The sequence below is a fragment of the Canis lupus genome, chromosome 12, assembly GCF_011100685.1.
Source record: "Canis lupus familiaris isolate Mischka breed German Shepherd chromosome 12, alternate assembly UU_Cfam_GSD_1.0, whole genome shotgun sequence".
NCBI classification, from domain to species: domain Eukaryota; kingdom Metazoa; phylum Chordata; class Mammalia; order Carnivora; family Canidae; genus Canis; species Canis lupus.
This window is the reverse complement of record NC_049233.1, coordinates 3,100,701-3,123,874: the sequence shown is the minus strand read 5'-3', so window position 1 is coordinate 3,123,874 and position 23,174 is coordinate 3,100,701. Positions and strand designations below refer to the sequence as shown.

The window sequence follows — 23,174 nt, the reverse complement described above, 5'->3', positions numbered from 1 at the left end:
GTTATTTTTATTATTTTGCATAGATAAATAATATAAATTAATACATTGATTAGTTTCATTTAAATCTGGGTTTACACTCAGAAGGATAATTATCAAGGACGTCTGGGTGGTGCAGTCGGTTAATCTGACTTGTGGTTCGGCTCATGATCTCAGGGTTGTGAGATTGAGCCCTGAGTCAGGTTATGTGCTCAGCACAGAGTTTGCATGAGATTCTCTCTCCTTCTACTCATGTTCACTCTCTCTTTCATATAAAATAAATAAACCTTTAAGAAAAATAGAAGGATAATTATCAGACTTTTCTTTAGTTGTAGGGACAAATCAATAAGATGATTGTAGAATTGTGGCAAGAAAAATATGAGCAGAAAACATTTTTATTCTGCCATATTGGGAAGAAAAATAGAAACGACTATATAAAAAGAAGTCCATAATGTTACTTCATTTGTGTAAGGTTAGCAAAAAGATTTTTTTTTTAAGAGAGAGATAGAGAGTTGGAGTTTCAAGGAGGAACAGAGGGAGGTGAGAGAGAATTTTAAGTAGACTCCCAGGTCAGCACAGAGCCCAAAGGGTGGGTTGATCTCAAGACCCTGAGTGGAAACCAAGAGTCAGACGCCCAATAGATTGAGCCACCCAGGAGCCCCCTTAAGGAAAAAATTTTTGAAAATTGAGAGTCTGTATACGTGTTTTTAATGTGTATAATATTTAAGAGAAGTTGGCATATTAGAGAATCTGACAGATTAGTCTTGTGATTTCAAATTGAATTGTGTAATTTAGACTTGTAATTTGAAGCTGAAAGGTATAAGATAATTTGATTATGTTTGTAAACAGTATTGAAATCTTTAAGATAACTTGATTTGCCACACTTAAAAGCTTGAAATATTAGGTTTATGAGAGTCATTTACATGCTTGAATATTTTCTTGTTTGATGTATAAATTGGCCATATGAGGAATTTGAAGTGCTTGAAAAAATCAAATATATTAAATTTGTAAATGTAGTTTAAATATGTAAGAGAACTTAATTAGCTAACTTTGTAAATGGCAAGAGTAATGTTCAAGCAGATTTAATATGTCAAGCCCATGGGCTAATTGAACATTAATCAAGGAACAAGTTATTGCTTTTATTTTTATATGAAAATTACAAGATTTCTAAATAGAACATCAAAGTTATGCAAGTTCAACTTAAAAACTTAAGAAAATCTGTTTGTAAATTTACAACTTTAATTAATTGAAAATTGATTTAAACACAACCAATTGCCAATGCTGTAAATGAACCCAAGTTTGTCTGCCCAATGCATGGCAAAACCAATCACTGAAACATCAAGTACGCAGCAGGGAAAAGATTTATTCGAAAGGCAGCAAAAAGAGGAAACAGAGGTTGGTTCAAATCTGTCTCCCCTGAGTGAAATTAGAACAAATGTTTATAATCTTAGGGGTGGGATTACATACACATTGATGCAAAAGACAGGGAGATTTATGACTATTCATGAGGAAAGATGGAGCATGCGCATCCCATGTTCACTTTAGGGTGGAGATACAAAATTAAAACGAGGCACAATTGGGTGCCTGATGTCAGGAAGTCAACTGTAGGACAAGAGGGGCTATGCCCATCTCTGAAAGGAAGTATATACTGCATAAGTTCTTGGGCTCATTATCACAGGGAAGGAATGCAGGGCATTGGTGTCAGTGAGCCTCATTTATATCAGTCCAAGCCTCAATGGAAACAGTTACTGGATTTGTTGTGGGGTCTGAAACGAAACAATAGCTGATTAGGGAGAGACAGGCCTCTGAAAAACAAGCTTTAAATTTCCTATTAGTCTTAACCTCATTAATCCTATGGGGCACATTTTCAGTCCCTCCAGAATTATGATCATTCCTCAGTCTTGAAGGAATTGGGACAATGACTGCTCTGGCTACTTCCTGCAGTTTTAGGGTTTGAGGAATGAAACAATTTTGCACTTTGTTGGAAGTATTCCCTAGTATTCGGCTTAACATGTACATTCTGCATGACCAAAACATTAGTTTCTTCTTTGGCCATTTTAGAGCAACATTGGAAAGCACATCTTATTAGTACAGATACAATTAATGAAATGAAAAGTATAGATAACCCAAATCTGAGTAGTCCTTGTAACATTGCTAATCCCTTGGGGAATCCAGAAAAAGAGTCCAGTAATCCAGTCACTTTTTCCAGGCACCTCTGGCGAAATTTGCTATGGCCAAGTGGCTTGCTCTCTGATTTTATCTAAAGGAGATTTTAGTTTTTACTGCAGCAGAAGCGTTAATATAAACACAGCGAGTTGTGCTAGCAATGGCATTCTATCCTGTTCTGCAAGAATATAGTGCAAAGCAATGTGATTATCAAGTGCTACCTTAGCTAACAAATTTACTTTCTTTTTAAGTTGGGCAACAATGGTAAGAGCAGCTTTGTTGGCCAACTAAAAATGTTCTCCCAAAAGAATACCAAGATCTAGCCTCTTGATAACAGGCAAGTAATCCCTATCTGGTGTCGATTCCCTTTTCGCTCAATAAAAGGTCTAAAAGTTCACTGGAATAGTGAACAGAGAAAGGAGTAACCAAATTTCCCTAGTGTGTAGACCCCTCCAATTCTCCAAATGTCAGTACCTAGCTAGATAAGCCCAGGATTGGTTAGGAGTAATGAGAAGATCCCTCTTTTGACCAAGATTTTTTTCTTACAAAAACATCACAAATCAACACTGTTCCCTCATATTCATTCTGGACTGTAGGTACAAAGTCTGCTCCATACATCATGAACCAGTCTCAGTCTTGAGAATAGGTCAGTTCAGTTAAACAGCTGGGTCATCTCAGGAGGTGGTTCCTGCAGGTGGGTTCTCAGGCCTATATTAAGAGGCAATAAGAAATATTTCTGTGGAAACAAAAACACAGGTTAATGTTATAAATCCAGTGTTTGAGTCCCGAGTGCTGCCAGTGAGAAGATTTCTAGATGTCAGGCTTCAAGCATCTTCAGATGGAGTGAGGGCAGGCAGTGGCAATCTGATAGTTTTTCCCCATTTGCAGTTTGAATGTCTCTGGTCATCTTCTTGAGTGGCCCATACGGTAACAGGCACTAAGATTGTCTACACATGACCATTGTGGCAATTTCTCTAAAATTTACTTCAAATTGTTCAGCTTCAGTTTTTCAGGGCTTTAGGAAAAAGGGCAGTTTTGGTTCTCAATGATTCCAAGTCAAGAGAATGGGGAAAAATTTTAGTTTTAGAGAGTCGTAGTCAGGTATTTGAGGAAACCAGAAGAATTCACTATCCAGCCCATTAGTTCTGGAAATTCTTACTCAGCTTAGTTTTATGATCTTAAAGGTATCAAAAACTTGTATTCGCCGAGTCCTTTCTGTGAATCTCTCTGAAGCTGAAATACATTTGCAGGAGCAACAGATTAAAACAATAACCGTAAATGATAAGACTCAAAAATGGCCATGGTTAAAGATCTGATGAGAGTTCATTATAATGCAGGTGACAAAGAAATCTGGTTATTTCTGTGACACATAACACTTCAATAATTAGAATTACAAATGGCTGGCTCAGTTGGTAGAGCATGTGACTCAATCTCAGGGTCTTGAGTTCAAAACCCACATTAGGTATAGAAATTTCTTAAATAAATTTTTAAAAAGTTTTTTGACAATCTGTGAGAACTTCTCTGAACAGTATGCAAAGGCTTAACCCAACGTGTAAAAGTCTACAAATACTAGCAAACATTGGAAATTATCTGTTATTCTCCGCATCATGGTGAAGACCATCTGCTGGTCCTCTCCAGGTTCAGTGCTTTTGAGTTCTATGTATGTATGTATGTATGTATGTATGTATTTAAAGTAATGTCTACACCCAACATAAGGCTTGAACTCACAACTTCAAGATCAAGAGTTGGATGTTTTACTGATAGAGACAGCCAGGTGTCCCCTAGTTTTATACCTTTTAGGACTGGTGGGGACACAATCCTAGAATTATTCTTAGCACAAATGTCACATTTCTAGACTATCTTTTGGATAATTCTCTGGAGTTTGGGGTTCACAATATATCTTATACCCACTGAAAAGTAGTATCTCACTCATAATGGTGCTTTGGTGAATATGACTATTTCTTCCATAAGATGTTCTGGGATAAGGAATACTCCTTATTCACTATATTTCTGCTGACTTTTTTTTAAGATTTTATTTATTTGTTCTGAGAGAGACAGAGAGGAGAAGCAAGCAGGCCTCAGGGAACCCGATGTGGGGCTCGATCCTAGGACTCCAGAATCACGCCCTGAGTCAAAGGCAGACACTTTAACCGCTGAGCCACCCAGGCATCCCTTCTAGCTGACTTTCGTGCCAGCATTGTTCCCAAATCCCCATTCCTTAGCTCTTCTTAGGTCTTCCAAGGAATATCTGGATTGGCATTTAGTTAGGCCTATGTCTGGCACTAACGGCATCATAGAAGGTTTTGGAGACTTCATATGGGCTGCCACCTTGGTGACAAGATCAGCCTGATTATTTCTTTGAGCTATATAATTATTAGGCTTCTTATATCCTGGGCAAAGAACTACTTCCAGTTCTGGTTATATTATAAGCATAATTCTCTCAGTTTCATTACTGCAGTTGATAAGTTTAGAACTTCTTCGGTGTGTCTAATTTGTTTCTTATAGTTAATAATTCTCTTTCTTTCCATATGGACCCATGTGCATGAATCACTGAGAAAGCATATTTTGAATCTATATATAAAGTTACCTTTTTCCCTTACCAAATAAAGGGCCCTTGTTACGGCAATGGGTTCTGCCTTTTGAACAGAGGTATCTGGTGGAGGAGTTTCCACCTCCAAAGTTCCTTAGCTGGTAATCTCTGCATATCCAGTTTTCTGTTGTCCTTGGCCCATGAAGCTGTTTCCATCAGTAAACATTTCCATGTCAGGATCCTACAATGGCACAACAGTTAGGTCCAGACAGCTAGAATAAGCTTGCTCAACTATTGAATACAATCATAAATGGGTTCTTCTGCACTAACAAGTAGCAAGGTAGCAGGATTTAAAGTGAAGACAGCCTTCAAAGTAACATTGGGGTTATCTAGTAAAGTGGATTGGTATTTGTCCAGTCTTCTAGATGTTAACCAATATTCCTCTTTTTGCTTTAGTAAGAGAAGCACACAGTGGAGGGAGTATAGACAGTGATGGGTTGGCCCAAAATAAAATTTTCTGCTGCTTTTACCAGATCACAAGTGGCAGCTCTTAAGCAGACAGGCCATCCCTTGGTAACAGTGTCCAATTGCTTTGAGAAATAAGCATCAGATCTTCTAGTACAGCCAAGATTTTGGGTTAAGACTCCAAGGCCATGGGACACCTGGGTGGGTCAGCGGTTTAGTGCCTCCCTTCAGCCCAGGTCATGATCCTGGATTCCCGGGACTGGGTGCCACATCGGGCTCCCTGCGTGGAGCCTGCTTCTCCCTCTGCCTGTGCCTCTGCCTCTCTCTCTGTCTCTCATGAATAAATAAATTAAAAATCTTAAAAAAAAAAAGACTCCAAGGGTAATAATTCCTTGTCATTCATGAACAGATAGATCAAAAGGCTAATTCTTAATATCCAGGAGGCCCAATGCAGTTAACAACTTTTCTCTGATAATCCAAAAGGTCTTGTGACATTCTCTAGTCCAATCAAGAAGACTCAATGGGTCAATGGGAAGCTGGGGCGAGCAAAGTTGGTGACACTCATGCATATTAAACTTTATGGCAGGGCAGCCCCCGTGGCGCAGTGGTTTAGCGCCGCCTGCAGCCCAAGGCGTGATCCTGGAGACCCTGGGCCTGCTTCTCTCTCTGCCTGTGTCTCTGCCTCTCTCTCTCTGTGTCTCTATGAATAAATAAATAAAAATCTTAAAAAATAATAAAATAAAGTAAACTTTATGGTGGTGTAGAGATTCTGAATCTCAGTACCCATCAAAGGAACAAGCGAAAGGGAGCATTCAGCCCATTCTCTCCGCCTTCTTGGAATTTGGCCTCATTCAGCCCGTGATTGATCTCCATACAATTCACCTATTTTTCCTCTACAAAAATCAGGCACTCAAGTGCTTCATAAAGGGGTTTAGCTAGCAGGTCAAACAAAGTTAGGTATCCAAATTCAACAAAACCCAGTCATTCATAGAAACCTGCACAATTGGGCAGCCCCAGTGGCGCAGCGGTTTAGCGCCGCCTGCAGCCCAGGGCGTGATCCCGGAGACCTGGGATCCAGTCCCACATCCGGCTCCCTGCATGGAGCCTGCTTCTCCTCTGCCTTTGGCTCTCGCTCTGTGTCTCTCATGAATAAGTAAAATAAAATCAAGAGAGAAAGAAAGAAGAAAGGAAGAAAGAAAGAAAGAAAGAAAGAAAGAAAGAAAGAAAGAAAGAAAGCAAGCTGCACAATTGTCTCTTGCACAATTGTCTCCTGCATGGTAGGGACTACCACTCAGACTAGAGCCTCCCTTCTATCAGGGAGCAGATTTCTTTGTCTCTTTGAAAACTCAAAACTGTGCTATTTCATTGGGAGATTTGGGCCTTTGTGAGATTTGGGCCTTTTTCCTTGAAACTTTGTAACCTCCCTCAGCCAAAATGTCTAGAGTCAAAATAGTATTGAAGTGTGAAGACTCTTTTGTTTTACTCAGCAATGAATATATCATCCACGTAATGGAGGAGAGTCTCCATCTCTAATTAGAGGTTTCTCAGATCTTTAGCTAGGACTTCCCCAAAAATGGTGAGGGAGTTGTTAAAACCTTGGGGAAGGATTGTCCAGCAATACTGTTGCTTACTCTTGGTCTCAGTGGTCTTCAGTTCACACAAATCTAAACCAAGAAAAATGCAAAATAAAGCATCCTTTAGATCCAGAGCAGTGAACCACCTAAAGTCCCCAGACAAGGTTGTTAAGAGAGTATGTAGATTGGGTAGCACCCAGTGGATATAGTCTGCAATATGGTTAATGAATAGCTCTTAAGTCTTGAGTGCCTGATTTTTGTAGAGGAAAGATAGGTGAATTGTATGGAGATCATCACAGGCCGATGAGGCCAAATTCCAAAAAGGCAGGGAGAATGGGCTGAATGCTCTTTTTTTCATTTGTTCCTTTGGTGGGTACTGAGATTCTGAATCTCTACCCACCACGAAGTTTAACATGCATGAGTGCCACCGGCTTTGTTCGCCCCAGCTTCCCATTGACCCAAACATCTGATCTTAGCTTGTGTGTGTGTGTGTGTGTGTGTGTAAAGTGATCTTACCTTTTGGATAACTTCTTCAGGAAGCTTTGATAGGACTTATCCACCTTCATGTAGTAACATTGCTTGAAAGGCACAAGCTTGCTCTGGGGGTACTTTTTTGTCCAGGTGACCAGGTACAGAAGAAGTAGCTTCAGCATTAAATTTAGTTAACAGGTCACATCCCAGTAAAATAATGGGGCATTCAGGCATATACAAAAACCTGTGTTTAAAGTGAATTTGTTCCATCTGTCAGGCTAGTGGTTGTAAGAAGGTTTTAGCCAACACTTCTCCCTGAGACTCTTGCTACAGCCATGGTTTGATCTGATAGCAGAGAGAGCCAGGAGTTCAGTACTGACTCTGTGTCCCCAATATCAATAAAAAAAGTCTGTAACTTCATTTTCCACCTTCATTGTTATCTGGGGTTCCTTGTAGGAAATGATGACAAGCTTTTCAGGGTTTAAAGGAACCCCTGAGCTCCTTCATTCTTGGTCACTATCAGTCAATTCAGGCATCTGGTGGGCAGTTTGTTGTCCTGTCCCATTAAGAGACCTTGTGAACTTGGGGCATTCCTTTTTCCAATGGCCTTCCTTGAAGCCCCAAATTGAGACATCCTGTGGGGCCCAAGAACCTCAAATTTCTTATCTGGGTACACCTCATCCTCATTGTGGTCCTCAGCCTGGTCTTGGTTTTCCTTGAATTAGGGCAACAAATAGCAAGGTAGCCTGCTGTTTCATTTTCTATGCTATTTTCTCTTTTGCACATGTCTGTTAAAAACTTTAAAGAAAAAAAAAAACTTTAAAGATAGGGCCACCTGAATGGCTCAGTCAGTTGGGCATCTGACTCTTGATTTCAGCTCAGGTCATGATCTTAGGTCGTGGGATTAAGTCCTCCATTAAGCCCCACACTGGGCTCTGTGCTGAGCATAGAGTCTGCTTGGGATTCTCTCCCTCTGCCTCCCCACCTTCCCTCTCTAAAAAAACAAACAAAACAACATTAAAAGCAATCTCAACCAATTGTGACACAGACATTCCTACTCTCTAGACTTTGGAGTTTCTTTTGAATGTCTAGGATATTTTGCCCCCGCCATGTCATATTTATCATTTTTAAATTCTCTGGTACCACAGGATCCATATCAGTATATCTCCTATATATCTCAAAAATCCTTTCAAGAAAGTCTGAAGGCTCCTCATTCTGTTTTTGCTTTATTTCTTTTTTTTAAAACAATTTATTCATTTGACACAGAGATAAAGAAAGAGAACATGTGCACAAGCAAGGGAGTGGCAGGCAGAGGGAGAGAGAAAAGTGGGCTCCCCACTGAGCAGAGAGATGGGGAGATGGGGCTCCTTCCCAGGACCCCAGGATCATGACCCAGGCTGAAGGCAGAAGCTCAACAGACCGAGCCACACAGGCACCCTATCTTTTTTTTTTTTTTTTTTAAGATTTATTTATTTATTTGAGAGAGAGAGAGAAAGACAACGAGCAATGGGAGGGGCAGCAGGAGAGGATCACAAGCAGACTCCCTGAGATCATGACCTGAGCCAAAATCAAGAGTCAGATGCTTAACTGAACAAGCCACCCAGGCACCCATTGCTTTATTTCTTTTTTTTTTTTTTTTTTTTTTTTTATTTATGATAGTCGCACAGAGAGAGAGAGAGAGAGAGAGAGAGAGAGGCAGAGACACAGGCAGAGTGAGAAGCAGGCTCCATGCACCGGGAGCCTGACGTCGCACAGAGAGAGAGAGAGAGAGAGAGAGAGAGGCAGAGACACAGGCAGAGGGAGAAGCAGGCTCCATGCACCGGGAGCCTGACGTGGGATTTGATCCCAGGTCTCCAGGATCGCGCCCTGGGCCAAAGGCAGGCGCTAAACTGCTGCGCCACCCAGGGATCCCCATTGCTTTATTTCTTAAAACTTACTCAAACTTCTTTGTTTAGGGACCCCCTTTCTTTTTCTTTTTTTGTTCAAGTATAATTAATATACAGTGTTTTCTTAGTTTCAGGTGTATGATATAATGATTCAGAAATTCTATGCATTTTTAGCGCTCATCAAGATAAATATACTCTTTTTTAAAACTTAGTCGCAACTTTATTTATTTCAAGTAATCTCTATGCCCAATGTGGGGCTCAAACTCAATACTCAGAGATCAAGAGTCACATGCTCCACCAACTGAGTCAGGTGCCTCAAGGTAAGTGCACTCTTAATTCCCTTCATCTATTTCACCCATCCCCCCACCTGCCTCCCCTCTGGCAACCACCAGTTTGTTCTCTGTATTTAATTAAGAGTTTGTTTTTTGGGGCAGCCCAGGTGCTCAGTGGTTTGGTGCTGCCTTTAGCCTGGGACCTGATCCTGGAGACTTGGGATCAAGTCCCACGTCGGGCTCCCTGCATGGAACCTGCTTCTCCCTCTGCCTGTGTCTCTGCCTCTCTCTCTCCCTCTCTGTGTCTCTCATGAATAAATGAACAAAATCTTAAAAAAAAAAGAAAGAAAGAAAAACTATTTTAAAAAGTTTGTTTTTTGTTTGTCTCTTTTTTCTTTGTGTTTTAAATTCCACATATGAGTGAAATCAGATGGTATTTGTCCTTCTCTGACCAATCTACCTATTTCACTTAGCATCATACCCTCTAGGTCCATCTATGTAGTTGCAAATGGCAAGGTGTCATTCTTTTCTTTTTTTTTTCCTTTGGTGTCATTCTTTTTAAGGCTGAGTAATATTCTATTGTATAAATATATCATATCTTCTTTCTTTTTTTAGAGATTTATATATTTATGAGAGAGAAAGAGCATGAGTGGGAGGGGCAGTGGAAGAGGAAGAGAGAATCTCAAGCAGACTCCTTGCTGAGGGTGGAGCCCAATGTGGGGTTTGATCCGACAACCCCAAGATCATGATCTGAGCCAAAATCAAGAGTTAGTTGCTTAACCAACTGCACCACCCAGGTGCCTTTATTCATCTATTGATGGACATTTGGCTTGCTTCCATATCTTGGCTATTGTAAATAATGCTGCAATAAACAAAGGGGTGCATATATCTTTTTGAATTAGTGTTTTCGTTTTCTTTGGGTAAATACCCAGTAGTGGAATTACTGGATCGTATGGTAATTCTATTTTTAATTTTTGGAGGAACATTCATACTGTTTTCCACAGTGGCTGCACTGATTTGCATTCCCACCAACTGTGCATGAGGGTTTCTCTTTCTCTACATCCTTGCCAACAATTGTTATTTCATCTGTTTTTGATTTTAGCCATTCTGACAGGTGTAAAATGATATCTTATTGTGCTTTTGATGTGCATTTCCCTGATGATAAGTGATGTTGAGCATCTTTTCATGTATCTGTTGGCCATCTGTATGTCTTCTTTTGAAAAATGTTTATTCAGGTCTTCTGCCTTTATATTTATAAATCAATTTATAATCGAATTGTGTGTGTATCTTTGTGTGTGTAGAGTTGTATAAATTCTATATTTTTTTAAAAGATTTTATTTATTTATTAATGAGAGACACAGAAAGAGAGAGGCAGAGACATAGGCAGAGGGAGAAGCTGGGAGCCCAATGCGGGACTCAATCTCGGAACTCCAGGATTACTCCCTGAGCCGAAGGCAGATGTTCAACCGCTGAGCCACCCAGGCATCCCAAGTTCAATATATATTGTAGAGTTGAAGAAGTTATATGTTTTCAGTATCAACCCTTTATCAGATACATCATTTGCAAATATCTTCTCCCATTCCGTAGGTAGTTTTTTTATTTGTTAATGGTTTCCTTCACTGTATAAAAGCTTTTTATTTTGGTGTAGTTTAATTTTTAAATTCATTCTACAAGGCCAGAATTTTCCCAAAAGCCAGACAAAGGCAAAGAAAGAAAGAAAGGAAAAAAGGAAGGAAGGAAGGAAGGAAGGAAGGAAGGAAGGAAGGAAGGAAGGAAGGAAGAAAGAAAGAAAGAAAGAAAGAAAGAAAGAAAGAAAGAAAGAAAGAAGAAAAGAAAGAAAAAAAACAAAGGAAGCTAGCTATAGGCCAATATCTCTGATGAACATAGATACAAAAATCCTTAACAAAATATTAGCAAACTAAATCCAACAATATATTTAAAAGGTCATTCACCATGATTAAGTGGTATTTATTCCAGGGATGCAAGAGTAGTTTAATATTCACAAATCAATCAATGTGATACACCACATTAACAAGAGAAAGGGTAAAAACCATCTGATCATTGCAATAGATGCAGAAAAAGCACTAAACAAAGTAAAACATCCATTCATGATGAAAACTCTCAACAAAGTAGGTTTAGAGGTAACATACCTCAATAAAGGCCATATATGAAAAATCCATAGCCAACATCATACTCAGTGGTGAAAACCTGAGATCTTTTCCCTCTCAGGTCAGGAACAAGACAAGGATGTCCACTCTTACCACTTTCACTCAACATAGTACTGGAACTCCTAGCCACACCAATCAGACAAGAAAAAGAAATAAATGGCATCCAGATTGGTAAGAAAGAAGTAAAACTTGGACTATTTTCAGATGACATGATACTATATATAGAAAACCCTAAAGACTCCACCAAAAAAATACAGGAACTGATAAATTAATTCAGTAATGTCACAGGATACAACATTAATACCTAGAAATCAGTTGCATTGCTATACACGAATAATGAAGTAGTAAAAAGAGAAATTAATGGGATGCCTGGGTGGCTCTACAGTTTAGTGCCTGCCTTCAGCCTGAGGCATGATCCCAGAGTCCCAGGATCAAGTCCCGCATGGGTCTCCCTGCATGGGGCCTACTTCTCCCTCTGCCCATATCTCTGCTTCTCTCTCTCTCTCTCTGTCTCTCATGAATAAATAAATAAAATCTTAAAAAAAGAGAGAGAGAAATTAAGAAAACAATCCCATTTACAATTGCACCAAAAAGAACAAAATACCCAGGAATAAACTTAAACAAGGAGGTGAAAGACCTATACTCTGAAAACTATAAAACACTGATGAAAGAAACTGAAGATAACACAAACAAATGTAAACAAAGCTATACCATGCTCATGGATTGGAAAAACAAATATTGTTGAAATGTCCATACTGCTCAAAGCAATCTGCAGATTTAATGAGCTCCTATCAAAATACCAACATCATATTTCACAGAACTAGAATAAATAAATCCTAAAATTTGTATAAAACCACAAAAGACCCTAAGATAAGACCCAAGACCCTAAAAGATAGCCAAAGCAATCTTGAAAAAGAAAAACAAAGCTGGATGTATCACAATCCCAGATCCCAAGATATACTACAAAACTGTAGTAATCAAACATTATAGTACTGCACAAAAATAGACATATAGATCAATGGAACAGAATAGAAAGTCTAGAACTAAACTCATGCTTATATGGTCAATTAATCTATGACCATGGAGGCAAGAATATACAATGGGAAAAGTCTCTTCAACAAATGGTGTTAGGGAAACTAGATAGCTACGTGCAACAGAATGAAACCGTATCACTTTCTTTCTTTCTTTCTTTTTTTAAGATTTTATTTTTAAGTAATCTCTACACTTAATGTGGGCTCTAACTCACAACCCTGAGATCAAGAGTCACATGCTCCACTCAGCAAGCCAGCCAGTCACCCCCCACTTTCTTATACAATACACAAAAACAAACTCAAAATGGATTAAAGACCTAAGTGTGAGACCTGAAGCTATAAAACATGAAGAAAACATAGGCAGTAATTTCTTTGATATCAGCCACAGAAACATTTTTCTAGATACATTTTCCTCAGGAAAGGAAATAAAACTAAAATTAAATTATTGAGACTACATCAAAATAAAAACCTTCTGCACAGTGTGGGAACCCCCTTTCTTAATCTAGCTAAAATACCACCAATAGTATTCAAACTTACCTTGGTCTCCAATGTTGACATTCCAGTTGGGATTTACAGTAGGAACAGGCATCATGGCATTAGCTCTTAGGGAGTTATGGGGGTTTTAGCATGCAGCCAGGTAACTTCCCTAGTTTTTTTTTTTTTTTTTTTTTTAGTATTAAGTGTCATTCCTCAGAAGTGAGGAGAATACTTAACAAATTTTGTATATCTGCAAAAGTGGGGTTCTGGGTGACAAAAATAGATGTGAATGAATTTCCATCCTCTTGGGGTCATCTCTGTAAGTAGGCATATTGTTTTTCCAGTTACACAAAGTGGAGAGTGGACCCAAATCATCCCTACAGGAAATCCCCCTTTCCCCTGCATTTAAGCCTCAGACTGGGACCTGCCTTAGCAGATATTATCCTCCCTGGGAACTAGCTCAATTTGACCAAATTGAGTTAGGGTATAAGAAGGGGAGATCATTCCTACCTGTTGGCCCCCTGAGGCTAAGGGTCATGGTTTGGGCTCTGTAAGGGGTTCAAGTTGTTGGGACTGGGACTGCTGAGGACAGGCAGTAGCTCTGGTGCCCCCCATAGAGTAGAAGGGGAGTTTAATCCACGTAATCAATAAATCATCCTCCTCTCCCTGGTGAGGATTAGGCAACACGGGCTTTTTAGTGTTACTGGTTTGTTGGAATAGAATTTTACATCTTTTCTGAGCTGGCTTATTTGATACAAAAGCAAAAAATGACTGAACATCCCATTTACCTTCCCTTTTACAAAGGCAAATCTAATTGCAAGATGATATTATAATTTAAGGATCCATTAATTGGCTATTTTTTTCCAGAGTCTAATGAATATTGTAGTCAAGCAGTGTTGCAAAAGATCATTTTTTTTCCTTTTCATAGGTTCACAACTAAACATTGTCCAATTTTTGAGAATATAATCCAAAGGGCTGCATGCAGTGATCAAATTGTCATTCCCCATTTCCCAATTAGAACACAGCCAGTTTTATTCAAATACACCACAAACTGCAGGAACAAATGAGGCCAAGAGTACCTCTGTGAACAAAGATTCACTAGTTTCATTCTAAAAGTTGGGGCTTTACCAACTGAGTAAATGGTTTGCTAGTCAACCTTTTCTTAAGTAAACAAGAAAAAGGCCAAGAGATCTAAAGCCAAACCCCCTATTCATTCCACCAAATGAGAGGAAGAAAGAATTTGGTCACTTGTACTGAGTTACTCACTAAAGGGATGTCTGTCTATACGGAAACCAAAGGGATTTCCTTCCCAGAAGAGTTAAATTAAGCGCCTGAGGTCAGTGGAGTCAAATTGGGGTGTGGCCCCAGGACAAAGAGCCTATGTGGCTTCTTGGACTCCTCACCAGACTCCCTTTAATAGGCTGGTGCAGTGGAACCAAGATCAAAGAGCTCCTGGCTGGCTCACCAAATTTGTGACCAATCCAAGTTCATATGACTAAAGTACAGCAGAGCCAATCACTGAGATATCAAGTATGCAGCAAGAAGAGAGTTTATTCAAGAGGCAGCCAAAGGAGGGGAGACTGGCTGGCTCAGTCAGTGGAGACTGTGACTTTTGATCCTAGGATCATGAGTTGGGGCCCCAGGTTTGGCATTGAGCTTATCTGAAAAAAAAAAAAAAAGAAAGAAAAGAAAAGAAAGAAAGAAAAGAAAAGAAAAGAAAAGAAAAGAAAAGAAAAGAAAAGAAAAGAAAAGAAAAGAAAAGAAAAGAAAAGAAAAAAAAAGGCAAAGGAGAAGGGAACTCAACCCTCAAAATCCTCTCTTCAAGGGGGAAGAGTCAGGGATATTTAAAGGTAAATGAAAAAGGACCTGGGTATAGGGAAGAGGAGCTACATGATTTTACAATCACATAAAGGAGGGGATCCCTGGGTGGCGCAGCGGTTTAGCGCCTGCCTTTGGCCCAGGGCGCGATCCTGGAGACCCCGGATCGAATCCCACGTCAGGCTCCCGGTGCATGGAGCCTGCTTCTCCCTTTCTCCCTCTGCCTGTGTCTCTGCCTCTCTCTCTCTGTGTGACTATCATAAATAAATGAAAAAAAAATTAAAGAAAAAATCACATAAAGGGAGTTCATAAATAAGGGAAGGGGGCAGCCCAGGTGGCTCAGCAGTTTAGCGCCACCTTCAGCCCAGGGTGTGGTCCTGGGGACCTGGGATTGAGTCCCATGTCAGGCTCCCTCCCTGCATGGAGCCTGCTTCTCCCTCTGTCTGGGTCTCTGCCTCTCTTTTTCTCTGTGTGTCTCTCGTGAATAAATAAATAAAATTTATAAATAAATAAATAAATAAATAAATAAATAAATAAATAAATAAATAAGTAAGGGAAGGGTTGAAGTGATCTCACTGTCAGCATCTTCACAGATCTTCTGCTTGCCTCTTCATATGACTCATGATGAGAAAATAGCCCACTTGGTATGATTCCAGGGTAGGGTTTTAGGCCCTTCTATATCAAATATTCATCCATCAGACATTGGTGCATGCTCCAAGAGAAGGTTGGGGGTCCTAACTTGTTCTGATGGGTTTCTACTGAAACCTGAGTCTCTGCAAAATAACTAAACCATATTGTTATGCCAGGCAAGAATGTTATCTATAGAAACATGGCAGCAGGGCAGCCCCAGTGGCACAGTGGTTTAGCGCCACCTGCAACCCTGGGTGTGATCCTGGAGACCCAGGATCAAGTCCCACGTTGGGCTCCCTGTGTGGAGTCTGCTTCTCCCTCTGCCTGTGTCTCTGCCTCCTCTGTGTGTGTGTGTGTGTGTGTGTGTGTGTGTGTGTGTGTCTATGAATAAATAAATAAAATCTTTAAAAAAAAAAAAGAAAAAGAAACATGGCAGCAGGTTGAATTCTGAGAATAGATTTGGGTAAAAAGTTACCCTTGCATTTACTGGTCCCCTTAATCGTTAGGTAAAATTTGTAGTTAGCTTTCTCTCTCTCTCCCTCTTTTTAAGATTTTATTTATTTATGAGAGAGAGAGAGAGAGAGGCAGAGGGAGAAGCAGGCTCTGAGCAAGGAGCCTGATGTGGGACTCAATCCCTGGTCTCCAGGATCAGGCCCTGGGCTGAAGGCAGTGCTAAACCGCTGAGCCACCTGGGCTGCCCTCTCTCTCTTTTTTAAGATTGTATTTATTTATTCATGAGAGACACAGAGAGAGAGGCAGAGACACAGGCAGAGGAAGAAGCAGGCTCCATGCAGGGAGCCCAATGTGGGACTTGATCCGGGGTCTCCAGGATCATGCCCTGGGCCAAAGGCAGGCGCTAAACCGCTGAGCAACCCAGCCATCCCTCTCTTTCTTTTTTTTTTTTTTTTTTAAGATTTTATTTATTTATTTGACAGAAAGAATGAGAGAGCACAAGCAGGAGGAGCAGCAGGCAGAAGGAGAGGGAGAAACAGGCTCCCCACTGAGCAGGGAGCCCCTCAATCCCAGGACCCTGAGATCATGACCTGAATGGAAGGCAAACACTTAACGGACTCAGTCACCCAGGCCTCTCCCTGGCTAGCTTTCTAATAGCCTACTCAACTCAAATTCAAAACTCCCTGAGTCCATAGGCCAAAACTAACCAGTTGCTCTATTAAACTTTTCTTGATAGCAAGACCATAAAAATGTCTTCTTTTGAGTGATTACAGAAAGGGGCTGTGTAACAAAAGTACAGTCCTCCTCAGAGATAAACAGTGGTGAACTTCATAGCACTTCCCCGAGGACAGGCTGAGATGCCACTAGGTGTGCCATTCAGTGGAAGGCTGGTTTCCTGGGCTCAGTTTGAGTGATTTGATATAGAATGAATCCACGATGATAATCCAGTTAAGAGTATCACAACGGGGGTCACAATATGGGGGGAGAGAGTGCTTATATGACAAAATCAAGTGGGGAAGTTGGAGACGACAGAAACACAAAAATATCAAACTATATGTAGAAAATTATAGGAGTAAAATTCTCTAAAATGTTAACAGTAATTATTTCCATATATTTGGTGTGCCACAGGCTTTTCTCTCCCTCTCTCTTTTTAAAAGATTTTATTTATTCATTCATGAGAGACACAGAGAGAGGCAGAGACACAGGCAGAGGGAGAAGCAGGCTCCCTGTGGGGAGCCCGATGCGGGACTCGATCTCGGGACCCCGGGATCATGACCTGAGCGGAAGGCAGACGCTCAACCACTGAGCCACCCAGGCGCCCCCCTCTCTCTCTTTAGTTGGAAAGAGAATGGGGGGAAGGGAGTTTTAAAGATGACTGGCGTAAAACGTGAGGAGTGGAAGGCCAAGCGCCCAGGACCCTCCCGGGCGGTGTTGGCGGTCCCAGGCCGCCCCGCTACCCACGTCCCAGGGAGCGGCCCACCGAGAGCGAGGGGCGAGGTCCTCCGCGCAGCCTAGAGAGGCCGCGGTGGGCAGGGGCGGGGCCGAGGGCCGGCGGGCGCGCGGGCGAGCCGCGGTGACCCGGCGGCTGAGGGTCGGCGCGAAGAGTGCTGTGCTGCGGGGGGCGCGCGTCCTGCGCTTTGCCCTCTGTTCTCCCGTTACCTCGCCTTGGCGGTGCAGCGTGGCCCCAGCGCAGTAAGTGCGGGTTCCGAGGCCTCGGGCGGGGGTCATGCCCGGGTGGTCGGTGGTCTGTGGTCGGTGGTCGGGGCCTGCCCCCCTCGGCGCCCCTCCGCTCCCCGCGCCCGCCGCCGGACCTCCGTCCCCTCGAGTTCCCAGGCCTCCTTCCCCTTCGAGGAGCAAGTGTTGGTACGACCCGGGCCATAGCGGACCAACCTGTTGCAGGGGCCGTGACCTTCGATGATGCGGACGTGGGCTTCAGAGACCAAGGGTGGAGTCACCTGGACTGGCCTGGGAAGGCCTTTGACACGGACACGCCGGGGCGGGGGCGCCGGGTCAGGACACCCCTGTGGCCCCCAGGCAGTGCGACTGGAAGGCCTCATTGCGGCTTCTCACTAACTGTGGACCTCTCTCGGCATTTTCGGCATTTTCCGTTTCCAATGTTGTGGAACGCTTCAGGGTCTGGAGAGCTTCCAGAACTTTCTGGATAGCAGAGCTCAACCTTCTTCTGTTTTTGGTTGTTATTTTGGTCTTGTCTTTTCTTTTCTTTTCTTTTCTTTTCTTTTCTTTTCTTTTCTTTTCTTTTCTTTCTTTCTTTTTCTTTCTTTCTTTTTTCTTTCTTTCTTTCCTTTCTTTTTTTTTCTTTCTTTCTTTCTTTCTTTCTTTCTTTCTTTCTTTCTTTCTTTCTTTCTTTCTTTCTTTCCTTTACTTTCCTTTCTTTCCTTTCTTTCCTTTCTTTCCTTTCTTTCCTTTCGATTCATTTGAGAGAGAGGAAGAGAGGGATCCCTGGGTGGCGCAGCGGTTTGGCGCCTGCCTTTGGCCCAGGGCACGATCCTGGAGACCCGGGATCGAGTCCCACATCGGGCTCCCGGTGCATGGAGCCTGCTTCTCCCTCTGCCTGTGTCTCTGCCTCTCTCTCTCTCTCTCTCTCTCTTTCTCTCTCTGTGACTATCATAAATAAATAAAAATAAAAAATAAAAATATTAAAAAAAAAAAAAGAGAGAGAGGAAGAGAGCACGAGTGGGAAAGGGGCAGAGGGAGAGAGTATCCAAGCGTGCCCCCACTGAGCCCCAAGCACCCGCTGGGGCTTGGCCTCATGAGCTGTGACATCATGACCTGAGCCAAATCCACAGACGGATGCTTAATGTACCGAGCCACCTAGGCGCCCCGAAAGTTGACAATCTTCTGAGCTTTGTCAGTTCTTACCTTTCTCACAGCTGGAGTTCTGTGTAAGCACTCCACGGGTCAGGGTCCCAGGCCTGGGACTGACCCGTAGGTTTCTAGGGCAGCTGCCCACTGCCACTGTCTTTTTTTTCATTCCAGAGGCACAAAAAGGATTTGCCTGCCAGGTCCATCCCAGCCTCAGAGTATGTTATGCCCCTCAGAGCATATTTCTCCAACTTCTCTCGAATACAGGGAATCGGTCTTTAGTTCCTTTTATCACTATAATCCTCTGTCATCAGAATGATTTAATTAGATTAAATTTGGAGGGCTATTAAGGTGAAAGATTCGCATCTGGAGTTTCTCAGCCCCCACCCCCACCCCCATATTTCGTAGTTACAAAAGAAGTCCCCCAGTATAAATGTTGGAAAAAGTATGTACTAATGGATGGAGTTGAAATCCAACCTTGATATGAAAAAGTGGCAGAAAAGAGATTCCCAGGGTATCTGGAATGCCAGAAACATAGCCCAGGCTTTCTACCCATTTTCTGTATTTCTCTGGTGATCAGCAGAAAAACCTTCATCTGAGAAGCTTATTTTAGGTTAGCAAGGACAGCAAGATAGTGGGAAGCTGGGAAGTCTACAGTTGGTCATGGAAAGATAGGAAAGAAGGAAGCAAATGGAATATCTGGAGCCAGTGAGAAGGAGCCAAGGGGCAGGAGCAAGGAGGAGGACAGTTTGCCTGCCTGGAGCCATGAAATTAGGGGGTTCGTCAGCAGAGTTGCCCTCATACCCTGATTCCTTAACATGCTGACCCTTTTCCTTGCCCATAAATAGGATTTTCAGTCTATAAAACTGAAGCAGTAAGCTATTTGGAAAGTGGGGAAGCCTTGTGTATCTGGACTGGACAAAACCATAGCCAGGTACGTGCAAGAAGGCCTTTGGGACCCCTGTCTTGTCTGCCTTCAACTTATACCCATTATAGTAGTAATTCTAAAGGCTTGTTAAGAATTAGGTTCATCCCAGTTAATTTTCTCCTCCTGGTTTATTTTATTTTATTTATATAGTTTGGTTTATTTTACTATTACCAATGACTATCCAAGCCTTTTCCCTCAGCACTGAACTCTGGTTCAGAGTCACTATGAAGGAAGACTTAAGATGGATTTCTTCCCACCCTCCTCAGGTCCCAGTGGATTTAAGATTTCTAAGTGAGCAGAGTGTAGTAGCATTTAAAGGTTTTCTTTTCATATGTTGTTAATTAACTTTTTTTTTTTTTTTAAGTAACCTATGCCCAACATGGGGCGCAAACTCAGGACCGTGAGATCAAGAGCACATGCTCTGCTGACTGAGCCAGCCAGGTATTCATAGCACTTACAGTTTTTATGTGTTCTATTTAGAATCTGCATTTTCATTTTTCTTTGGAAATGGAGGCAGAGTAGAGAATGGGAGTTTGGATCTGGACCCCCTCAAATTCTCAGAACCCTCATGTTCAAATAAGCACCAATCTGAATCTGGCCCCTATTCTGACTTTGGACTGAGAAAAGGTCTCGGTGATGGCAGTGGGACCTCCAACCCTCCTTCCTCACCTCTGTCCTCTTAGTGAAATTACTGGGACTTCTCATCCCAGTGAACAGGAAGAGGACAGACTGTTTTGCCTATAGAAGGTGAAGACCTTTCCTGGTTGCTTGAAGGGCCAAGAGCCCATTCCTGTTCAACTTCTGGTTGCTGGGGCTTGATACCTGGCCCCAGTGTAGGATTGATGCACTCCCTATGACTCAGACAGCTTGGGTCAGTCCTCTTACAGATTTGCTAAAAGCAAAAAGAATAACTTCAACCATCAGACATTGAAACAGTTGGTGCTTTATTGCTGATAAAATTAATTTAAACATTTGATTGTCAAATTCTCTTTAAAAACAAAATCCAATAAAGCCACTGTTTTTATTCCTTTTTATCTCCATGCTCTTATGAATAGACAAAGTTGCTAGTAATGAACCTCTTCCTGGCTTAAGAATGAAAAAATCACACCTTCCAAAAAAACCTACCATATCTATTGAAATAGTGCTACTGGGACTACAAATTATTATTATTATCATTTTAAAGATTTTATTTATTTAGAGAGATCGAATGTGTGCAAGTGGGGGGAGGGGCAGAGGGAGATAGAATATCAAGCAGACTCTGAGCTGAGCATAGAGCCTGATGTGGGGCTCGATTTCATGACCCTAAGATCACTATCGGAGCTGAAATCTAGTGTTGGACACTCAACTGACTGTGCCACCCAGGTGCCCCTCAGGATTACAAATGAAGTAACCAATCAGAATCGTCGATATTAAATTCTTTAAAATTTACAGACTTTGAAGATCACTTTCCCAGGATGTAGTAAGTGTCTGAAGTCCAGGAGTTTGAAAGACTCCTTAAAAATAACCTCAGCAAGAACACTTTCGGGACATTGTATGGTGCTTGCTTTTCTGCAGCTGTAGAAGAGAGAAATATTTTTTCCTCCCGATTTCGCTGAGACTTTTTTCACCGGTAGTTGGGAAGTTCTGTAGTTTCAAAGCCAGACTTGGGATTCTGTTAATTAGTACAGGAGGAGGGAAGAGAGAGGCAAATTTAAGAAGCTAAAAATTCACAACATAGGAAAAGGGCTGGGTAGGATAATTGTCAAAAAGACCATGGGAATGTAAAGGAGTCCGTTTTCCATCTGTAGAATGCAGAAGACACTTGTTTGGTAGAACATGCATCAAATTTAAGTCCCATCTGGTGTCAGCTATGGACGTGGTCTTTGGCCTGAAATCATGGCCTCCTGTCATTATTGTATCTGTGGCTTCTGACATTATATTGCGGCTGTAACCCCTGGAGTCCAGTGGGAAAAGGGGAACAGAGGTTCACTGGTGGCATAGACTCTGACCCTGCTGAGTTCAGATGGAGCTGCTACTCAGAATAGCTCCCTCCCTCCCCTCCTCACTGAGGCTGGGGTGGTGTCAGGGATCTCTGGAGGACCAGGGACTGAGAGATCAACTAACCTTTCCTGCCTTTCCTTCTGAAACACTTTTCACTCTATCAGCTCTGGGAAGCTGGGCCCTCATCCTGGTTGTAAAGCCTCTCTGCTTTCAGTCCAGGGATTTCAGAGATGAAGATCCCAAACTCTTGTGGGTAGTAAGCCCTTGAAATAGGTCTTCTGGATTATTTTCTAGTAAACAGTGGTTTGAAAAGAGTGGTTTCTTCCTGCCACGTAAGTAGATGGTTTTCAGGTGAAGAGCTGGAATTTACCCAAGGCCTCAGGGAATGCTTTGATTTTAACTGGGTAGCCGCATATCCCAGTTTGTTTGAGGCATTTCCAGTCAAGACCCAGTGTCCTGGTGTAATTATTAATAGCATTCCCTTCCACTCTCAGAGGTAAGAAGTATCCCCATTGTGACAACAAATTATATGGTCCCTGGAGTTCTAAGGCAGCTCACATTTGCTGAAGGATTAGTTCCTACTCTCTGAATTACCTCTTCAGTCGTTCAGGCCGGAATCAGTCAGACTGACTTGCCTTCAGACCCCTCAACAGGCAAGCTTTGGAATCTCTCTCACCACAGGTAGGTCATACAGTTGGTTTCCATCATTAATACAGCCTCTGGCATGTGAGTATGGGAACTGTAGGTTGCTGTGTGCTTTAACAACTTCCTCCCTGAGGGAACACTGACAAATATTTGAAACCCAGTCATAAACACCCTAAAGAGAATGAAGCATTGACTGGAGTGGCTTATTAACAACCTCTAAAATCCCCATCACTTTAAATTCTTTTCTGTGAGACTTTTTTGTTGTTGTTGGAACATTTTATTTATTCATGAGACACAGAGCGTGCCATGGGGAGCCTGATGTGGGATTCAGTCCCAGGACCCTGGGATCATGAGCTGAGCCCAAAGCAGACGTTCAACCACTGAGCCACCAGGTGCACCTTCTGTGGATACTTTTTAATGCACGGTTCAGGCAGCTCCAGGGCAGATGTGCTGTTGGGCCAGTGCAGGCTTTTAAAATAAGCTGAACTGGGGCACCTGGCTGGGTCAGGCAGCAGAGCATGCAACGCTAGATATCGGGGTTGTGAACTCGAGCCCTCAGGTGGGTGTAGAGATTACTTAAAAATGAAATGTTTAGGGGTACCTGGGTGGGTCAGTTAAGTGTCTGGCTCTTGATTTCAGCTCAGGTCATGATCTCAGGGTTGTGAGAACGGGCCCTCCAAGCTGGGCATGGAGGCTGATGGAGATTCTCTCTTTCCCTCTGCCCCCCCTCCCCCCACATACTCTCTCTCCCCCTCTCTCACACACACACAGAAAATCTTTAAAAAATAAATACAGTGTCTGGGTGGTGCAGTTGGTTGAGCGTACAACTCGATTTTGACTCAGGTTGTGATCTCATGGGTTGTGGGATCAGCCTCCTTGCT

At 42.2% G+C, this 23,174-nt stretch overlaps 2 long non-coding RNA genes across 5 annotated transcripts; one reads left to right on the top strand and one right to left on the bottom strand.

Moving 5' to 3' along the window:
- Positions 1–1,094: 1,094 nt before the first annotated feature.
- On the bottom strand, positions 1,095–18,090 carry LOC119874146. Of its 4 annotated transcripts, XR_005367564.1 has the most exons (4): positions 17,808–18,090; positions 7,228–7,426; positions 4,743–4,913; positions 1,095–2,878 (listed from the first exon to the last, which is right to left on the bottom strand). It is a non-coding gene; the product is annotated as an uncharacterized LOC119874146 (long non-coding RNA). The 4 variants fall into 4 exon arrangements; XR_005367566.1 differs by lacking the exon at positions 7,228–7,426 and having other exon boundaries at positions 4,730–4,913; positions 17,808–18,088; XR_005367563.1 differs by lacking the exon at positions 7,228–7,426 and having other exon boundaries at positions 17,808–18,086.
- On the top strand, positions 17,469–22,973 carry LOC119874147. Its single transcript, XR_005367567.1, has 4 exons — positions 17,469–17,609; positions 17,817–18,108; positions 18,915–19,674; positions 20,033–22,973. It is a non-coding gene; the product is annotated as an uncharacterized LOC119874147 (long non-coding RNA).
- The last annotated feature ends 201 nt before the right edge of the window (positions 22,974–23,174 follow it).